This window comes from Callorhinus ursinus, unplaced genomic scaffold (assembly GCF_003265705.2).
Source record: "Callorhinus ursinus isolate GAN/ISIS: 27379988/994484 unplaced genomic scaffold, GSC_fseal_2.0 scaffold41, whole genome shotgun sequence".
NCBI lineage: Eukaryota > Metazoa > Chordata > Mammalia > Carnivora > Otariidae > Callorhinus > Callorhinus ursinus.
Window position 1 is genome coordinate 5,373,794 of NW_027397103.1, and position 19,502 is coordinate 5,393,295.

Sequence of the window (19,502 nt, forward strand, 5' to 3'; positions counted from 1 at the left end):
TTCTAGGAGAGGCTCCCCGGCTTGGAGACGGCCAGAACACAGATCCCTATGTCCCATTTCTGTGCTTCCTGGGTGGCAAGTCCCCTAGAGATGTGACAGGTGGCATTGTCCACACCCTTTCAATGAATGCATTTCTTCCCTTTCTTTTTGGCCAACTGCGTATTGTTGAGTTTGTGTAACTTAAATGCATGGAGGATACACTAGCTCTGCTTCCGCCTCATGGAGTCACTGTGAGCACCGGAGAAGGTCCTGGATGGAACATGCTTCGCTTGTCGTCTTTATTATTTCCACACATAGCACAAGTCTTGTGCATAGTAAATGCTCCACATGGCTTTGCTGAATCATCTTAAATTTACAGCGAGGACTTGGACTCAGGTCCCTGCGAGAGAGGAGGTGACAGGTCCCAAGGAATCTTGACACACGGTTCTTGTCTGACCTTCCAGCTCAGACGAGACCTCCTACCACCACCTGCTTCCTAGCTGTCATCCATCCCCTTTGCTTCTCACAGCCCTTGGCCCCAACCACATGGAGCACGGGATCAGATGCTTGAACACCACACTCTGGCTGCTGGCCTCAGCTCCTGCACTTGACCCTGATCCATCATTTTACCTCTTGGAGACTCGGTGTCCTTCCAGTAAAACAGGGATCCTAACCCGTACCTCTGTGTGAGGTTGTCCGTGGGGGCTCATGCTGACAGTAAGCCCCAGCCCGGACTTAGACTCAGGCACCCCAGGCCTCAGGGTCAGCCTGTGGGCGTGTTTCATTTGGCCCACTTTTTTTTTTCTTGAATATTTAAGTTAATTTTCCCAGTTTGGTTTGGTTTTTTGGTTTTTGTTTTTTTAACTGAAGTACAATTCACATAATATAAACTTAACCATTTTAAAGTGGACAGTTCATTGGCATTTAGTACATTCACGGTCTTGTGCAACTGCCACCTCTGTCGAGTTCCAGAACATTCTCATCACCCCAGAAGGAAGCCCTGGACCCGTTATTCACTCATCCCAGCTCTCTTCCCCGCCCCCCAGCCCCTCGTAACCACTAATCTGCTTTCTGTCTCTGGATTGGTCTACTATGGACATGTCTTACAAACGAAATCACAGCATGTGACCCAGTTTCTTTCACTTAGCATAATGTTTTCGAGGTTCATCCGCATTGTAGCAGGTGTCAGTACATCGTTCCTTGCTATGGCTGAATAATACTCCCTTGTGTGGATAGACCACATTTGGCTTATCCATTTATCAGTTGATGGCCATTTGCATTTGTTTCCATCTTTTGACTGTTTGTGAATAGTGCTGCCGTGACCTTGCGTGTGGCCGTGTTCTTTTTGAGCCCCTACTCTCAGCTCTTGGGGGCACAGATCTAGGGGTGGAATTGCTGAGTTATATGGCGATTCCGTGTTTAACTTTTCGAGGAAGCTTCCGCCTTTCCCAACATATGCTGAGCCATTTTACAGTCCCACCAGCAATGCACAGCGTTTCCTGTTCCTCCACAGCCTCGCCAGCGCTGGTTACTTTCTGTTTCATGCATTTTACCATAGCCATCCTGGTGGGTGTGACTTGGTCCCTCCTTCTAGTTAAATTAGATCGTAACAGGTAAAACGAAAAGATTTCAGATTAACGGCTTCTCTTAGAAAGGGAAGATCTGTCAGCACTGGGACCGCAGTTGGGCGGGAGCAGGTGTTGTCTAAAGCTAAGTGGCAGCTACCCGTGTGGCTGGGCCGCCCCTTCTGGGTCCTCCCCAGGCCCCATCCCTTCCTGTCGTTTCCCCAGCTTGAAGTCAGCTGCCACTTCTCATTGGCTTCACTGCTGTTTTTCTTAAAGAAGAGACCGTGCCCTGCCTGCATCAAAAGAGAGGAAGAGAGAGAGACTGGCAAAGTCCTGGGTTTTTGAAATATAGGAAGATCCGTAATTCTTGGTGGAAGTGTTTGATATGTTATGTGCCTGCCTGGGTCATTTACTCCTCTCTGCCACCTGGTCCCAGCAGGTGTCTGAGTGAGACACACACACACACACACACAAACACACACACACACGGGCCAGCACGGTCTCCTCTCCTTCCTTAGGGGTGGCAGGGAGGGCAGAGTGATGGCATAGGGACTGTGCTGCTGGCCCCAGGCTGACACATCCAGGCCGACTGGGCTTTCCTTGGGACTTGTACACACACTCTCCTTCCTTCTGGAACTTTCTGTCCTGCTCTTGCCTGGCACAACTCCAGGTCCTGTCCAGGACTTAGTGGAAGCGTCTTTTTCTCTGCCAAGACTTTGCTGATGTTCCAGAGTAGATTGAGTGTCCCTGCTGTGCGTGCTTGCAGGACCCCAGACCCCTCGGAGCCCTCAGCACAATTGTCACTTACAAATCCCTTCCAGGATTTCTCTCTTCTTTGTAAAGATTGGACCTGACGCACGCATTCGTGGGATCACGCTGCCAGTTTATGCCACACGTTCAGCTTCTCTTCAAGGGCCCCCCGTGCCTTCCCGTATTCGTTTTTGCCTTCATCCACTGTTACCACTTCCCACTGCCTCCCACAGGCAACAACTCCAGTGTCTTCAAAATAAATCCTTCTAACCCACTTTCCAATGCTTATGAAACATACATAATGTTGTTCTTTGGGTAAATATTTCAGATTTATGTCAGTGGTATTGTGTCATAAATCTTAGTGTAGTTTCTACTTTTTTTCATTTCACACACTGTTTTTAAGATCTATCCATGGTGATATATGCAAATCCAGTGTATGATTTCTGCCTCCTGTGTGTTTGTCCATCAACTGCATGTATCACGTTTGGTTTATCCATTTCCACAGTCATGGACAGGCAGGTCGCCTCTGGCTTCTTGCTGTGACAAACCTCATCGCCACCGATGTCCTCACGCATGGTCTCCTTATCATCCTATGCAGGAGTGTCTCGGGATACACATCTGGGTGAGGCGTGGCTGTTTAATGGATTGTTACAGGTTGAGTTGAATCCCCCAAAAAGATACATTGAAGTCCCAACTCACAGTACTTCAGAATGTGAACTTGTTTGGAAACAAGAGTCTTGCAGGTATAATTAGGTAGGATGAGGTCATCCTGGAGTAGGTGGACCCTTCATCCAATATAACTAGTGTCTTTCTAATAAGAGGGAAAGTGATGTGAAGACAGAGACACACAGGGAGAGCACCATGGGGCAGTGGAGGCGGGGATTGGAGTGGTGCAGCTGTGAGCCAAGGAAACCAAGGGTTGATGGCCACCATCAAGCTAGGATGAGGCAAAGAAGGGTCTACCCAGAGTCTCAGAGAGACATGGCCCCGTTGACATGTGTTTTAGGTCTGCATCTATGAACTTCTCTGAACATTTGGAACTGAGAATTTTCTCTTGATGATGAATACTGATAATTTGGATCACTCTCATATACATACATACTACATCCTTCCATCCATCCATTATCTATCCATTCATCCATCATTCATCCTTCTGTCTTTCCAACTATCCATCATCCATCCATCCATTATCTATACACCCACACACTCTACATCCATTTAGCCCTTTCTCCTTCATCCATCCCTCAGTCCATTCATCCATCATTATCCATCGTCCATCCATCCACTCATTCTACAGATTTTTACTGGGTGCCTTCTTGGTGCTGGAATCACAGTAATGAACAAGACAAATAGGTCTTTGTCCTCTTGGAACTTGTCATTAGTGGGGAAGGCAAACACTGAACTCACATTTAGTTACATGTGTGATCAGCTCTGTAAAGGAAAAACACAGTGCCTGCGAGAACATAGAATGGGGGTACTTGACAAAGCCTGGGGGCCATGGAAGGCTTCACTGCCAAGGTGACATTACTAGCCGAGGCCTGAGGGATGGGTGGGGATTGGCCGCAGGAAACATGTGCAGGAAGAGCCTCCCACACAGGGGAGAACAGGTGTGCCTAGTCTGAGGTTGGAAAGTACTTGGTGCTTGTAAAGATGTAAAAGAAAGTCAGCAGAGCTGGTGTGGAGGGAGGGCTGGAGAATGCAGAGATGGGGCTTAATAATTGTGTCAGAGCCAATATCTCCTGAGTGTCCCCGGGGGACCTGTGCAGTGGCAGTAAAACACCACACTAGATCAGGAGGAGGAATTAGTTCCAGCCCATCAATGTGGCTCACTTCGAGCCTTCGCTCAGTTTGCTGACTAAGAAATGGGCACACTCCATAAAGAAGGAAGCAAGAATACAGTAGCCCTGAAATGCCTCAAGGCTCCTCAGGAAAACAAAACAAAACAATTGTATAAATCCATCCATTTTTGCTGTTTTTAAGAAAAAATCCCACAAGTTAGTAATGCATGTAGGAAAAACAAAAGAAAAGGCTCTCCTTTGCATTTACCTGGTTCCAGTCTTTCTGGGGGACTAAAAGTTGTAGAGCCTTGTCTCATTTATCCTACAGCATAACTATGAAGTAATAAAAAATGTAGATCACTACAGATGAGGCGACACAGAAGCTGAGAGGCAAAGTCACCTCCCAAGGTCACGCCACAAGGCTGGGGGAGAAGACAGGCTTCTTGCCTCTTGGTCCACTGCCAGACACATTACAGCCAGACCAGGGCTTTTCTCCGTAATTGGGAATACCACTGAGAGCTAATTTCTCCCCACTAGATCCACAGAATGGAGAAGAACACTTGACCTAGAGTCTTGTTAGGGGGGCGGTCTGTCATGCAGACTGTGAAAACAATCAGCTGGCCATTATATTTCCATTTCTCTCGGACTGCTCCTGTCCACAGAGAAAGAGAGGGAGCCCCAGTCAGGACTAGAGGAGCTGGCCTGCAACACATCCACTCAGGGCTGTCAATAATCGGGTTTTACGGAGGCCCAGATTCAGAGGTGATAGCTTAGTGCCTCTCCATCGATTTAACTATCATTTCAGCTCCATAGCTCACAGCTAGAAACCAGCCTACATAAAACCTCACATTATGATGCTTCTCTTCTTCTTTAGGACACTGCATTCCATTAGGAAAACCAAACCATTAGAGGAGGGTTTGATGGATGAGGCTGGCGCTATCATCTCACTGAACAATTACAGGGCTGTCCTATTAGAGGGGGACACCCCGGTACACATGTAGGATTTGGTAGATGAGATGTCCAGAACATGGGGAGGGGCTGGGAAGACGGAAGGTAGACCAGCAAGCCCCGGCCCACGGCTCTTCAGTGGGCATCCAGCAGCCCTTAGGGGATTACACTTCAGAGAGACCTTTCTTCCAACCTAATTTCAGAGTCTAAACAATGAAGGTTAATTACTGAACAAGTATTTATTAAGTGCCTCCTCCATCTAGATCCTGGGTTAGACAGTGGGAATATATAAAGGCTTTAGGCTAGTGTTCTGGTCTGAATGTTTATGTCCCCCCACTCCCTCACCCCTGAATTCATATGTTGAAATCCTGATGCCCAAGGTGATGGTTTTAGGAGGCGGGGCCTTTGGGAGGTGATTAGGTCACTAAGCTGGAGCCCCCATAAATGGGATTAGTGCTCTTATAAAAGAGGCCCCAGAGAGCTCCCTCATTCCTTCCACCACATAAGGACACAGCGAGAAGGTACCATGTGTGAACAAGGAGAGGGCCCTCGTCCAACCATGCTGACACCTTGATCTTGGACTTCTTTCCTCCAGGACTGTGAGAAACAAATTTCTGTTGTTTTTAAGCTACCCAGTCTGTGATCTTTTGTTTTAACAGTCTGAACGTTCTAAGACAGCTATAATCTGTGCTCTGAAGGGAAGTTTGATCTACTTAAGAAGGCAAATAGGTAGATATAAATGATAGATCATGGAAAGATAGATGATAAAGGATAGGTAGATAGAAAGATTAGATAGATGGATGGATGGATGGATGGATGGATGGATGGGTAGATAGTTAACAGTAGTCATAGCAGCCTGTGCTTATTTCTAACTAAATGATACCAGAAGTTAAGTGCTCTAGGGCACATTTGGGAAATTGGTGGCCATTTCCCTTCCCTCATGAAAAACATTCCTAATTTCTCATGGTATCTGCTATGGATTGAATTGTATCCCTCCCTCAAAATATGCTGAAGTCCTAACCCCAGGCACCATGAAGGTAGTCTTTGTAGATGTAATCAAGTGAAGATGAAGTCATTACGGTGGGCCCTAATCCTATGACTGGTGTCCTTATAAGCAGAGGGAGATTTGGACACAGACACACATACACACACATACACACCCAGAGGAGAATGCTGTTCAGAGACCCAGACACAGAGGGAAGAGAGCCACCAGGAGACAGGGGCAGAAACTGCAGCGAGCAGCCACAAGCCAGGAGATGCTGGGGGCCACCGGAAGCCAGAAGAGGCGAGGAGGGTCCCCTCCTAGAGGCTTTGGAGGAAGCATGGTCCTGCCTACAACTTAATTTCGGGCATCTAGCCTCCAGACTATGAGAGGATAAATTCCTGTTGCTTCAAGCCACCCAGATGGTGGGACTTTGCTACAGTGGCCCCAGGAAACAACACAGCCTCAAGTCAGTTCTCAGTATCCTCCTCACCATGGTGCTCCAGGTAATCCCTGCCAGTTTGATTCAAGTTGGTACTGAAGATGAAGCCTATTTGCTGCTTCTGCTCTAGGAGTTCAGAGGATGGTCAAGCAAGCCTCCTTGATGAGGTGGGATGGGCGAGGCTTTGGATGATACGTAGAACATAGACAGGGGAGTTGGGATGTTTAGTATGGCCGTATTTTGAGACAGGCCAGTGCTTATCTACTTCCATTTGCCATCCATGGACATCTTAGCTAATCCAGGACATTGGCGAGGTCACCTGAGGGCAGATTTGTAGACATCTGCTTTGCAGACACTCAACAGAGCACACACATGGCGTGCACAAGCGCACACACACACACACACACACACACAGTATATCTATTCTAGGCATGCTCATTAGCAGCTAACTTTAATCATCCTTCACGCTTGCATCTCAAATACCAAATACTTTGGTGTGTGCTGTCTATGAACACACACCAAAAATAGTTCTGGGTAGATAAACACATGAGCCAAGAGGCTGGCTGATTGCAATTTGAGTCGAGTGAAGTCACTGCCTCCCGGATCCCTTCAGTGCAGCCAAAGCTGGAATCTTAACACAGGATATCAATAAATAACTAACCTGAACCACCCCCAGCCAGGGATGCATGCAGCTGACCACCCTCTATGGGAAGGTCAAGATGCTCTGTCCCAAGATGTGTCTGCCTGAGGGTTCCAGCCTGTAGCTGAAACTCACTGCTTCATGCACCCCATCCCTCCCACCCCTAGGGTGCAGGAGCTCTTGCAGTTAGGTATTCTATGACTGCAAACTTGCATCATTGAAAGAGTTGACGAGCATCAGTGAGAAAGAGAAGTCAGCAGTGACTTTCTGGCACCTGCTTCTCTTTCCTTCCGGGTTCCCGAGTACTTGCTGCTGGCTGCCGACTTGATTTATTCAGCATGACAAGGAAAATTAAATTACAGGAGCATCCAACCCTCTCTCCGCCCACTGCCCACAAGAGGAAGAACCCAGTGTCATTTCATAGTGGGTTGAATGGTGGCCACCCAAAAAAGATACATTCACATCCTGATCCCTTGGAACCTGTGAATATGACGCTACTTAGGAGAAGTGTCTTTGCAGATGTAATTAAGTTCAGGGTCTTGAAATGAGAACATCTTGGAATATCTGGGTGGGCCCTAAATCCAAGACAAAAGCTCCCATGAGACACACAGAGGAGATACACAAAGGGGAAGGCCATGTGAAGACAGAGACAGGTTGGAAGGATGCACCCACAAATCCAGGGATACTAACCGCCACCAGGAGCTGGAAGAGGCAAAGGACAAAGTCTCCCCTAGGGCTCTGGGGGGAGCACAGCCCTACCAACACCTTGACTTCGGACTTCTGGCCTCCACAGATGCGAGAGAATAAATCCCTCTTGTTTTAAGTCACCGAGTTTGTGGCAATTTGTTTTGGCAGCCCTGGAACACTAGTAGACATTTCTTCTTGCATTAATGGGGAAGGGGGACAAATTTAAAAAATATATTGGAGAAGCCAATAGGATTTAAGCAAGAAGTTGCCTTTATTGAGCACTTACCACGTGCCAGGTACCTGCTCCAGTTAGAAGGTGACAAAAATTTGAACCCAGCAAGATGAGCCCCAGAGCTTTCGCTTTTAACCAGCTACCTTGTACTTCTAGGATAGGGTAGAAGCTGTATTTGGAAAGGGACATGGGAAGGGAATGAGAAAAGTTAGGAAAATTTGGGGGAATTTGAGAGAGATTTGGGGGCCAGCTGCCATAGAGGCTGAGATATAAGTTCATAAGTTTTGTTTTACATTATAAACAGAACTTTTTTTTTTTTTGGTGTTCCTTGAGAAATTTGGCAAAGATTTAAATTGCTCTCCAGTTAAATTTTTTTTTTTTCTAATTTTGGCACAAGACTGTGCTGAGACTTGCACATATGGTACCTGTGTTTTATACGGGTTTCATTTCCACCCAGTTGCCGTTCATTCATTGAGCTCCATTTGGCTTATGTGCCCCCATCTGTGCTCAGTGCTGGGCAGACCTGCAGAGGAGTGAGAACCACACCCTGCCCTGGGGGGCTCAGCTTGTCCTGGTCCAGCAGACAAAGATCCTTGAGTTTGGACATTGTTCTGTGAGCAGTGGGGGTTTGTCTGCAGGGGGGAGACAAAGCTGAGAGAGAGCAAGAACTGGTTCTGTGTTCCCTAGGCTGCTGAGCCTTCTGGATCTCTGAACCCCCAGCCCCAAACTTTGCTGGGCTGTTGGCTAAGGGGATAAACTGATCTTTATTATCTACTGAGGATTAAAAAGCTACCTCATTCAGACAGCTCAATTGGATTAAAAAATATTTTCTTAAAAAAAAAAAATGTTTTCTGGGGCCCTGGGTGGCTTAGTTGGTTAAGCATCTGCCTTGGACTCAGGTCATGATCACAGGGTCCTTGTGATCGAGCCCCGAATTATGCTCTCTGCTCAGGGGGATGTCTGCTTCTCCCTCTGCCCCTCCACCCTACTTGTGCTTTCTCTCTCTCTCTCTCTCTCTAATAAATAAAATATTTAAAAAAAAATGTTTTCTTTAGGGCTTTTTTTTTGGCAGGGGAGTGGGTGTCAAGGGAATGGGAAGTGGTGTGTAGCATGGTTGATGGTGGCCCCTAGTGAACCCAGTTGTAGGGTTAGTCCTCGCTTTCAGAGAATATTTGCCTTGACACTATGGGCAAAACCAGATTCTATTCAGTTTTGAGACTATGGCGGGGGGGTCATCTCTGATGTGTTAGGGCAGCTCTATAGTTAGTGCAGCTGTCGGAAGGAACACACATTCCTTTGGTCAGAAATGACCTGTGAAGACCCTTGGAGGGACATTAAATTGGACGCAGCCATGTTTTTTCCATCAGTCCAGCAGAGCGAGGTTGTGGACAGTGTTGGGGAAGGTTGTCGTTTGTTCCATTGAGCGCCAGATGAAAACGCTGGCCAGCTTTTAGAGGCTATATTACATGAAAACAGTAGATATTTAAGCACTGGACTCATGCTGGGGGCCAAGAGGCACTCAGGAGCCGAGGCTTACCGAACGGGCCCCAGTTCCAAGCTGGGAAAAGAATGGCAGGTAAAAGCTGCCTGGTGCTTATGTTCATTTATCCTGTCTTTTCTCTCATTATTATGTTATTATTGTTATTTTTACTATTCTGCTGAGTGCCTGTAGTTGAATTTACATAACATAATTGCATACATTATAGGACTACACTCTAATGGAAATTTTTCTTGAAACCACTTGCTTTTCAGTATGAGAGTTACACCCTCCTGGCTGCTGAAACAGGGCTTTAGGGAAATCAGAGCATTTTCATCTCTGATCCTTTCTGAGAATAAAATTTGGCCAGCTGAGTTGTCCGTGTGGGTCTGCCGAGGGATTGTATCTTCTGGCCAAGTTGGGTCTTGTCCACAGTGATCTGGCAGCCAGTTTTCTGGATAAATCACAAAATTGTTCCTGACTTGGTGTATTTACTCAAAACTCATCTTCTATGGCTATGCATGCACAACAGTTGTGGATAGGTTTTGTATCTTACATTATTTTATATAATATAATCTAGTATTTCCCAGAGTGTGCTCTGGGGAACACCAGGGTGGAAGGATGTTCTGGAGAAAAATCATTTCCTGGACTGAACAGGATTTGGAGACCACCAGCTTTTGGATGTGCATTCACACATCCACTGAGATGAAAGTAAACACATCTGGGTAACTTGGTTTAATGCACCCTGGCCAAATTTGGTTGTCCATGGAATCATCTTCTTTGGTGCACTTTGGGAACCAGAAGCATAAGGAAGCCTTAGGAAGGTACCAGGGAGAGGCCATGTCCACGCCAGATTTCTCAGGCCCCAGGGCAAAGCTGAGCTGGAGGGTTGTGGAATGTTTTAAACTGGTCTGACCTGGACTGGCCTGATGAGTACTGGAAACTTGCCAGAAAGCTGTAGGCTCTGCCATGATGCTACTAAGGGCAGGGAAAGGGAGATTTGTAAGAATGTGGCTGGTTTCTGCCTTTGGAGGAAAATTAAACCCTTTCATGTTTGTACCCACTGGGCTCAATAAGCCCGCCACAGAGACCATCAGGCACATCTATTTAGAGATTTCTGTAGTGGGTCGAATAGCGTTTCTCCCAAATCCATGTCTACTTGGAGTCTCGGCATGTGACTTTATTAGGAAGTAGGGTCTTTGCAGGGGTAAGTAAGGTAAGGATTAAGGTAATCATGCTGGATTAGGGCGGGCCCTGAATCCAATGACAAAGCTTTCTTAGATGGAAAAGGACACACAGGGAGAGGCCATGTGAACACAGGCAGAGACTGGAGCGAAGTAGCGCCAAGCCAAGGAACACTTGGTGTCACCAGAGCTGGAAGAGGCAAGGAAGGGTCCTCCCCCAGAGGGAGGGAGAGTAGCCCTGCTGACACCTTCATTTCAGGCTTCCGGGCTCCAGATCTGGGCGAGGACACATTTGTTCAGCCACCAGTGTGCGTCGACCCTGATGCTAGTGTCACGGTCGCATGGGACGGGATTCCCCACATGGGCCGAAGCTGTAAATCATGCACATCCCTGTCGATGAAGGTATAAAGGGCGCACGTGAATTTGCGAGGCGCTAATTCTTATAACCAGCGGTGGGCAGTTAGTAGCAGGCAGCGTGCCAACGTCGAGGGCTCAGACGCAGCCTGGAGAGGGAGAGAGATTGCGGAGAGAGGGGCGGTTTGGGGGACACTGGGGGATGACAGGGTACAGGGAGGGCAGAAAAGCCCTTACCCGAGAGAGGTGAGTCACCTAGAAAAGATATGAAGTCGGGGAGCCTTGTCTTGGCAGACCTGAGAAGGAGCTGCTCCACGAAGAGACAGCAGCAAGGAGGAATGCGGGGAGGGAGCCCCCAGGCCACGTTTGCTGCCACTTGCCAGGTCCCCTCTGCCCAGGGACGGCCTTGACATTCCAGTGGGCTCCTGGTCACTTCTCATATTGTCCTCTAATTTTCCCAGAAAGGCTTTAGCTGTGTGACCTTCAACTACCAGCACCACCTCTCTCTGCCTATTTTCTGACCAACAGGACAGGGGGGTAATAATATTTGCCTCGTAGAACGTCAAAGGCACTACCTGACGTAAGGCAGGCCTGGCTCCTGGCATGTAGCAAACGCTTGCTCTGTTAGATACCAGTACTGTTGCTGCCACCGTGTTTAGGACCGCGTTCCTACCTATAGCTTGCACAGACTGAGCGCTTACTGTGTGCCGTGATCTTCATTCTCGCGACAACCTCAGGAGAAAGCATTCGTCAGTATTACCATTTTACCGAGGAAGAAACAGAGACAGGGGGGAAGACAGGAGCCTTTACCCAGAATCACACGGATGGCAAAGCCAGGTTTCAAGTTCGAGGACCTGACCCCATCCAGTCCCGGCTCAGATTCATCATGGCTGTATCTGATAGTGCACAGGATGATCCTTGTTGCTCAGCAGGTGAAATTTGTACTCCTAATACGTATGTATCTACTTGGCTGTCTAGTAGAGAAATAGAGGTTTCCTACTTACAGTCATTTCCTTTTAAAATTAACTTACTAAGTCCTCACTTTGGCAGGACATATATGAAAACTGGAACGCTGCAGAGATGAGCGTGGCCCCTGCCTGAGGATTAACACCCAAATTTGTGCAGCTTTCCAGATTTCCACCTGTTATGTCACTCACATCTCAAAAGAATAAATAAATAAAATACACTTATTTATCAGCCCTATTCACAATAGCCAAAACATAGAAACAGCTCAAATGCCCATCGAACAGATGAATGGAGAAACAAAACGTGGACTATCCATACAATGGACTATTACTCATCCATAAAAAGCAACAAAGTATTGATACGCGCTCCAACACGGATGAACCTAGGAAATACCATGCTGAGTGAAAGGAACCAATCTCAAAAGGCCACACACTGTATAATTCCATTTATGGGAAATGTCCAGAAGAGGCAGACCCGTAAAGACAGAGAGTAGATTAGTGCTTGTCAGGGACTGGGGGAGCTGGGAATGGGGCCCACCTGCTTCGTGGGTGTGGGGTTTTATTTTGGGGGGGATGAAAGTGTTTGGGGACCAGATAGGGGTAGTGGCTTTTACAACACTGCAGAGGTACTAAATACCCCTGAATTGTTCCCCTCGAAGTGGTTTCTTTTATGTTCTGTCATTTTTATGTGAATAATTAAAAAATTAAATTTAGAGAAGGAAATTAGTTTACTTAAAAAAATTAATTTACTTAAAGAAGACTGTGAAGTACATCATAGCACAGGGGGTGTGCAGATGTGGGGAGAATCATGCAGGCGGTACTTGGAAATGATGGCGCTGTATTATGCCATTAAGAGCTCAAGGCATCTCCTTAAGGGCCGAGTCTGGCAGAGTCTGCATCTTGCCCTCCTTTGTTTTTTTTTCGCCTGCAGCCAGCTCAGTGCTTAAGAAATACTTGTTGAGTTCAGCTCAGCCCGGCTCAGCCCGGCTTAGTTAATTGAGTTAAGGCGAGCTGAGTAGTACTGAATGCACCAGCTGGCTGGCCTGGAGGAGATCCAAGTTGAAGATGTTACGAATCACACTAATTCAATAAGCTGCTGCAAGGTAGTCTAAGTAATGAGACCGCGTGCCTTTCCGTACCTGACTTACCCATGTTCTGCTCGCACCTGATGCGCCGTGCCCACTCCATGATGTCATAGTTGTCTTCCTGGAATCCCCTGGGTGTGTTTGCTGAAGACACCTGGCAGTGTGGGAGAAAAGGAAAAACACAGTGCTCCTCAGACGCGGCTGGAGGCACATGGGTGGTGGAAGGAAGGGCCCAAATGAAGAAAGCAGAGAACTTTCTGTCTGTCTGTCCGTCTCTGTGTGGGTGCAGTGACAATGTACATCTTCCTTGTCCAAAGCAGTGATCACGCGCCTAGTATAGCAATATAAGAGCTCATGCACTTGACTCTGATTGCCTGAGTTTGAAGCCAGCTGAGGATCTTCAAGAAACTAATTCATCTCTCTGTACCTCTGTCTCCTCACCTGTAAAATGAGGGTGATCATAGTACCTACTGTCACAGGGTTATGGGAGGATTTAATGAAATGATACCTGGCAAGCACTTAGCACACAGTTCTGGGAACAACATACACGCTCTGAAAGCTTAGTTGTGATGATTAGCAGTGGCCAGCACTGCAGAAAGGTGTGTTTGAAATACATGGCCGGGCCGGTGTGCAGAGACCAGCTCTGCAGACATGAGAGCACAGAGCAGAACAGTTAGTTGTTTGTAAACATCCTAACCAGAAGCACATGGCTTACTCATGTAGGTTCTTCTGGAACGGTGAGGTAAGCTCCCAGAATGAGGAGGGAGTAGCAGGAATCTGGTTGTGGTTCTCCCTTCTGGCAGGATCTACCTACAAAGTGTCCCCAGCGGCTGCCCGCACCCAGAGACTAGAAAAAAAGCTGCAAAAAGCTTCACTCTTTTTGCTCCGCTCTGGGAAACTGCTCTGTTAGTGTTAAGATCTGCATCCTTGGCTAATAAATCAGTCCTGTACGGCAGGGGTGCGTGTGGTGGTCTCCGCTCCTGGATCTCTAACCCACCTGCAGGGCTGCGTGCAGCTGGAAAGGGCAGGAGGTGGGCATCCAGAGGTGTGATTTCTCAGATTCACTGTGCACTGCGCTGCTGCATGGTCTTGGTCAAGCTCCTGCCTCTTTCTGAGCTATTGTTCCTCATTTATGAATGAGTGAGAGGGCAAGGGTTGCAGAAAAATCACTGATTTCAAGCCTTTAAAAGTATGAGGAGCTATTTCTTTAAATGAAAGCATCCAAGGGAACTGAATGTACCAACAAACACAAGAATTGCTGCATTGTTGAAAGAGAGGCCAAGGGAGGGGTCCTATAGGCACAGCCTCTGAGTTCTGGCACCCATTCTCCTTGCGCTCCTCTGCTGTCTTCCTCCCTCCCCCAGCACATTCTGAAACCTGCCGACTAGAAGGAATTCGTGTGACAAGATTAGGCTAGAGCATTAGGGGGTCCCCGAGGTGGTCTCCAGCAGCATGGAGAAGGTAGAGGGCAGATCTGCATGCAGGTCTGCCTGCCCCTTACTGCCAGTGTGACATGGGAGTACAGGACATCAGGTCTTTCTGCCCACCCAGCATTCATTCCTCCTTCTGGTAAGAGCACCTCAGTATTCTTGGGGGACCCACTCTTACTCCTTGCTTGTGGTTTGGCTATGCTTTGGCAGTGAGCACATGACTGGGGCCTGGGCAATCAGATTATTCTGTACCCCTTGCCATAGTCATTGGTTTAGCAATGGGCAGCTGAACCGAACCTGTCAGACCCCCGCCCCCCTAGACATAACCCTGGGACTTTTACAGGAGCAACCAGGAGAAAGCTGGGATTTGACTCCAGGAAGATGTAAAACAGGTGGAGAGAGCCAATCTAAAAATGAAACCCACACAGGGAAGAGCAGAGCCAAAGAGATGAAGAGAGGCAAATTCCTAAAGACTTAATTGAGGGCCTAGATCCAGCCGTGCCTGAAGCTAATACAGCTCTTGCTTCTCAGTTAAATAATCCAATATATTTTTGATCTGGCTGAAGTCCATTTAAGATAGGAGCTTGTCACTTTGCAACTGAAACCTCCTGACCAATACACACAGGCAAGTTATTTATCCCGGTAAGTTTTAGTGTTCTCATCTACTAAGTGTCTCTAAAAAGCTCTAAACCTCACCTTTAAGCGGATCTATAAACACATATATCACACAGCAGGACATGAGCAATAGTGGGCAGTCTTGAATATGTCTTAGTTCTAAGAAAAGCAAAGCAAGTCCACTTTATTCTCTCAATGAGGCTGGGGGAGCAAGAGACAAATAAATGTCCATTACAAATAGGAATGGAGAAAACAGGGGAAGGCCACAAATTAACCAGAAAATGCCATGGGGAATGCATGAGGCCCTGATTTTGGATTTTTCAGTTAGATGGGAGTGGTCGGCAGAGGGCTAAGATTCCCGAAGTTCTGGAAGCAGGGCTGAGCCTGAGGGAAACCCCTAGTCACATAAGCCCCCAGGCTCTTGAGGCTAAGGAAAATCTCGGGGAACCGTTGCGATGAATTTGTCTTAGCGCGGAAGGGTCAGAGGACTGAGCTCTGCTGCTGTGGGTGCGCTCCTGACAGTCCATTGCAGTTCACAGCCAACTTTGTGCACGTGGCCAAATATTCCCTGGACAGACAGACCGGCCCTTTGTGGCTCAGGAGAGCTGTTCCTGGGGAATGCCACCTCAGAACACCCTTGTGGTCTGCTCAAGAACCCTTGAAATTGAAAGCCCCGAGCTCCCCTTGTCACAGCCGTGGCACATAAATACCACCGGGGGGGATTTCCCACGGAATTTTTTGCAGCCACTCAAATGTTTCATTTCCCATTGTTTGCCAGCCCCTCTTGGAGCCTCAACTGTCAAAGCAGCAGCAGACCCAGGCTGCTTTTCCCCCAGGATCCCCTCGTGCTTGCTTTTGCTTCCCCTCCATGTTGGGAAGCTGGCATTGGTCGGATATTGTGGGCTCGGCCAGGGAATAAGGTCTGTTAGTCAACTAGTGAAGCAAGTCAGCAGAGGGAATACCCGGCCCTCCCCAGCCCACCCTGCAAGGGAGGCAGAGCTCTGTGCCATCCCCCGGGGTATTGTTATAATCAGGGCGACTAATAATCATATTTATAGAAAGACGTCCCTTCCACAAATCCAAAGCACTTGACCAAAATATATGACACAGCTGTTAATTTTTCACTTTTTAAATATGAGCCCGAAACGTTTTTTCCCCCTGACTCAGCGTGTTTCAATGGAATTCTGAGTTGTAGTCCATACATCAGTGTGTAGAAAAGATCATCTTTATTGACTGACCGCAAAGCATCTGTTTTAGGCAGGCACCTTGCTAGGCATTCTGGGGACTCGAATACGAATGAGTTGTAGCCGCCTGTCCGTAAGGAGCCCATCATTGAGGGAGGCATAGAGACTTCAAGGCAACATGGGATGCGAGGATGGTGGGGAGTTTGTTCAGGGGATTTGGGTCTGAGGGGAGCCGGAAGGATGCACATGTGCTCAGTCACCAGTTGCCACTGTCTGAATATATGTAGTAGGCATCACCCTGGGCACCCAAACAAGGCCGGGCATGTGTGGAATAGCCTGATTCCGTGAGATCAGGAATGGTGAGGATGCCTGTAAACATCCCTTCACCAGGGCCCGCCCCCTTCACAACAGAGGTTGCCCCTGTGATGAATTCATTTAAGTAGCCATTCGTCCATCCATCCATCCATCCATCCATCCATCCATCCATCCATCCATTAAAGCCACAAATATGAATGGATTTCTTTAGGATGTGCCAAATCAGACTAGTCTGAGGACAGCCATTAAGTGAATACATAAGATAATAAAGAAATATACGATACAGGAACAATCGAATACACCTATGAGAATCTGCCTGCCCCCCATTACTGATCTCCTACTTTATGCCAAATGCTGCACAGGCTACAAATGTGGGTCAACACTTTGTGCAGCAAAACCCTGAAGACCAACTGGAACTCCCTATGCAAAGAGGTGACAAGGGCATGCTCCAGTTTGCATGGGACTGCCTACACCTATGGACACTCTGGGATCCTGCCAGCAAGACGCGGGCAGGCAGTTTAGGGGCTACTCTCTTCACTGTGCAAGGCAGGAATGCAAGGCTCAGAGAGGTGAAGGAACAGAGCCTGCCTGAGGTCACACAGCCGGATAGACCAGGATTGCTGTGCCTACTTTTACAATGATAGCAACAGAAGTAGAGTGAAATGGCCATTTTACTTTCCCCAAATCCCACTATGTGTCCTTGCAGAGGAACAAAAGTGCAAAATTCCACCTGGAAGGGAAACTTGAGATCTCGAGACAGCCGAGTCTCAGGAAGTAGAGAGTGGGAGATTTTAACACAGGACATGAATTCCAAGGCCTCTCTCTTCTAATGGGACCTCCCCTCCCTGCCTCCCAGGGGGCGGGTCTTAGGCTGGCCAGAGTGTGATGTGAAGTCTGACCAGGACTTAATCTATCCACACCTCTGATACCCCAGACATCACGGTACTCCTGTGAAGAGGGTATTAAGACTCCCATTTTCCAGATGAGGAGGTTGAATCCCAGACCACACTCAACTAGGCAGGAGCAGAAGCAGAATTCCCACTCTGGTCCATGAGATCTGAGCCCCGGAACCTGTGGAGCATCCGCGGAGCGTCCGACACCCAGAGCTGCCTCCCCCGGGGGGCCTAGGAGTCCTCGCAGGAGGACGCAGGTGGAGCAGGCCTGGAGGAGCAAGGGGCCCAGGGCAGGGGCTGAGGCTGCTGTGTTGCCCGCCCGCTTTTTAACATGGTGGCATCCCTGACAGACACCCTTGTCTTTTTCCTGTGCTGGCCATCGTAACGCAATAAATAAAACCTTAGCGTAACGTGACCTGAGCCAGGCAGTAAATGATGGCACTGTCAGTTGTACGCGACTGTTGAAACAAACACAGACTGCAATCATCGCGCTGTACGGGGAGAAAGACATTTGGCAGATGAGATTCCATTTTCACATTGGTTTGTGCTGAGCATATAAATTTCCTGCGGGCCGGCCAGCGTTGGGGATGCGTAATTGATTGCCTGCATTATAATAAACAAGCCGTGACAGGTGATCATTCATCATATTCCGCTGAACGTTCCAGCACACCAGCAAACGGAGGAAGAGAGGGCACGCGCGAGCGAGGGGAGAGGAGGGGGGAGGAGAGGGGAGGAGAGGAGAGGAGAGGAGAGAGGAGAGGAGAGGAGAAGAGAGGAGGAGCCTGGGCGAGGGGTGGGGGTCGGAAAGACCGAGTCTTCCCGACAGACTGAAAGCCAGGGAAGGGGCGGGGGAGAGCATCCGCAGAGCCGGCTCGGGGAAAGTGAAAGCAATTACTATAATTCTTTTGATTATCTAATTTGTTCTTTCTGGTCTTCGTTGTAGGACCCTGCCCCCACCCCACTCCAACATAGGAGGTCCCCCTCGGGGACTCGGGAAGACACAGAGAATGCTCCTCCCAAGATTGAGGGGAGGGAGGGGAAAGGCGAGGTGGGGGAGGGGCCGCGTCTAGTTGTAACGCAGTAGATACATTCGGGGAAAACCTCGGGAGGAGGAGGGGGTGTGTGCGCGCGCGAGCGGGTGCCGGACTCAGCTTCGCTGCTGCGCTGTGATACCTCCAATCAGAGGGCTAGGAACCAGCCTCCTTAAATAAAAAATTTTAAAGGGTGTTTGAAAAACACGCACGCACACACAAGCGAAAAGTTCCTTTTATTAGAGAGAAGGACAGAATCCAAGTTGGCATGGGATCTGTTTCCAGAAGCCTGTGCTGTGGTGCTCCCTCACCTCCCCCTCGTCCCCCTCCCCAGCCTCTCTCTATGCCCTTGGCCCGGGGTTGGGGGTCGAAGAGGAGCCGTTGGGAAGCAACCCCCTCTCCAGGCGCGTCAACGTGTACAGACACGAGGCGGAAGCACACTGGCCTATGAAGGACAGAAAGACAAATGAAGAACTCTGGAGCCGGGCATGCATTAAATAAGTACTTACATTATTGCAAAGGCCCAGGCCCTCAACTAGGGGGTGAGTGAAGAGCGGGGACGGAGGGGGGTGGAATGGTCTCCCCAGTTCTCAACCAGCCAATTTCCAGCCTTCCCGTCCCCGCCCATCAAATGCCCTCTCATTCCCACCCGGGTACCAAAAGCTTCGCGCCGGTGGGAGCCTCCAACCCCCGGGAGCTGGGAGTTGAAGGGAGCCTGGCCCGCGCGCTAACATCGGGGGCGGGGCCGGGGGGCGGGGCCTCTCTGAAGGGGGCGGGGCAAGTGCAGAAGAAGGACGGTAACGTTTGGGGGGTCTTTGCTTCCTAGAGCCCTCTGCCTTTTTATCATAGCCTTAATAAGTGTAATCTGTTACCTCTGGGGTTATTATAAAATCACCAATTTTGGAGAATCTCTTCAAGGGACTTGCCTGCTAAAACTGACCTCAGCCCCAGCAGCTTGTGCTGCTT

The 19,502-nt window shown here is 48.6% G+C and overlaps 1 non-coding gene across 1 annotated transcript; it reads left to right on the forward strand.

Annotated features, from left to right (window-relative positions):
• The first annotated feature begins 12,052 nt into the window (after positions 1-12,052).
• Positions 12,053-12,157, forward strand: LOC112837248 (U6 spliceosomal RNA). Its single transcript, XR_003211672.1, has one exon. It is a non-coding gene; the product is annotated as a U6 spliceosomal RNA (small nuclear RNA).
• The last annotated feature ends 7,345 nt before the right edge of the window (positions 12,158-19,502 follow it).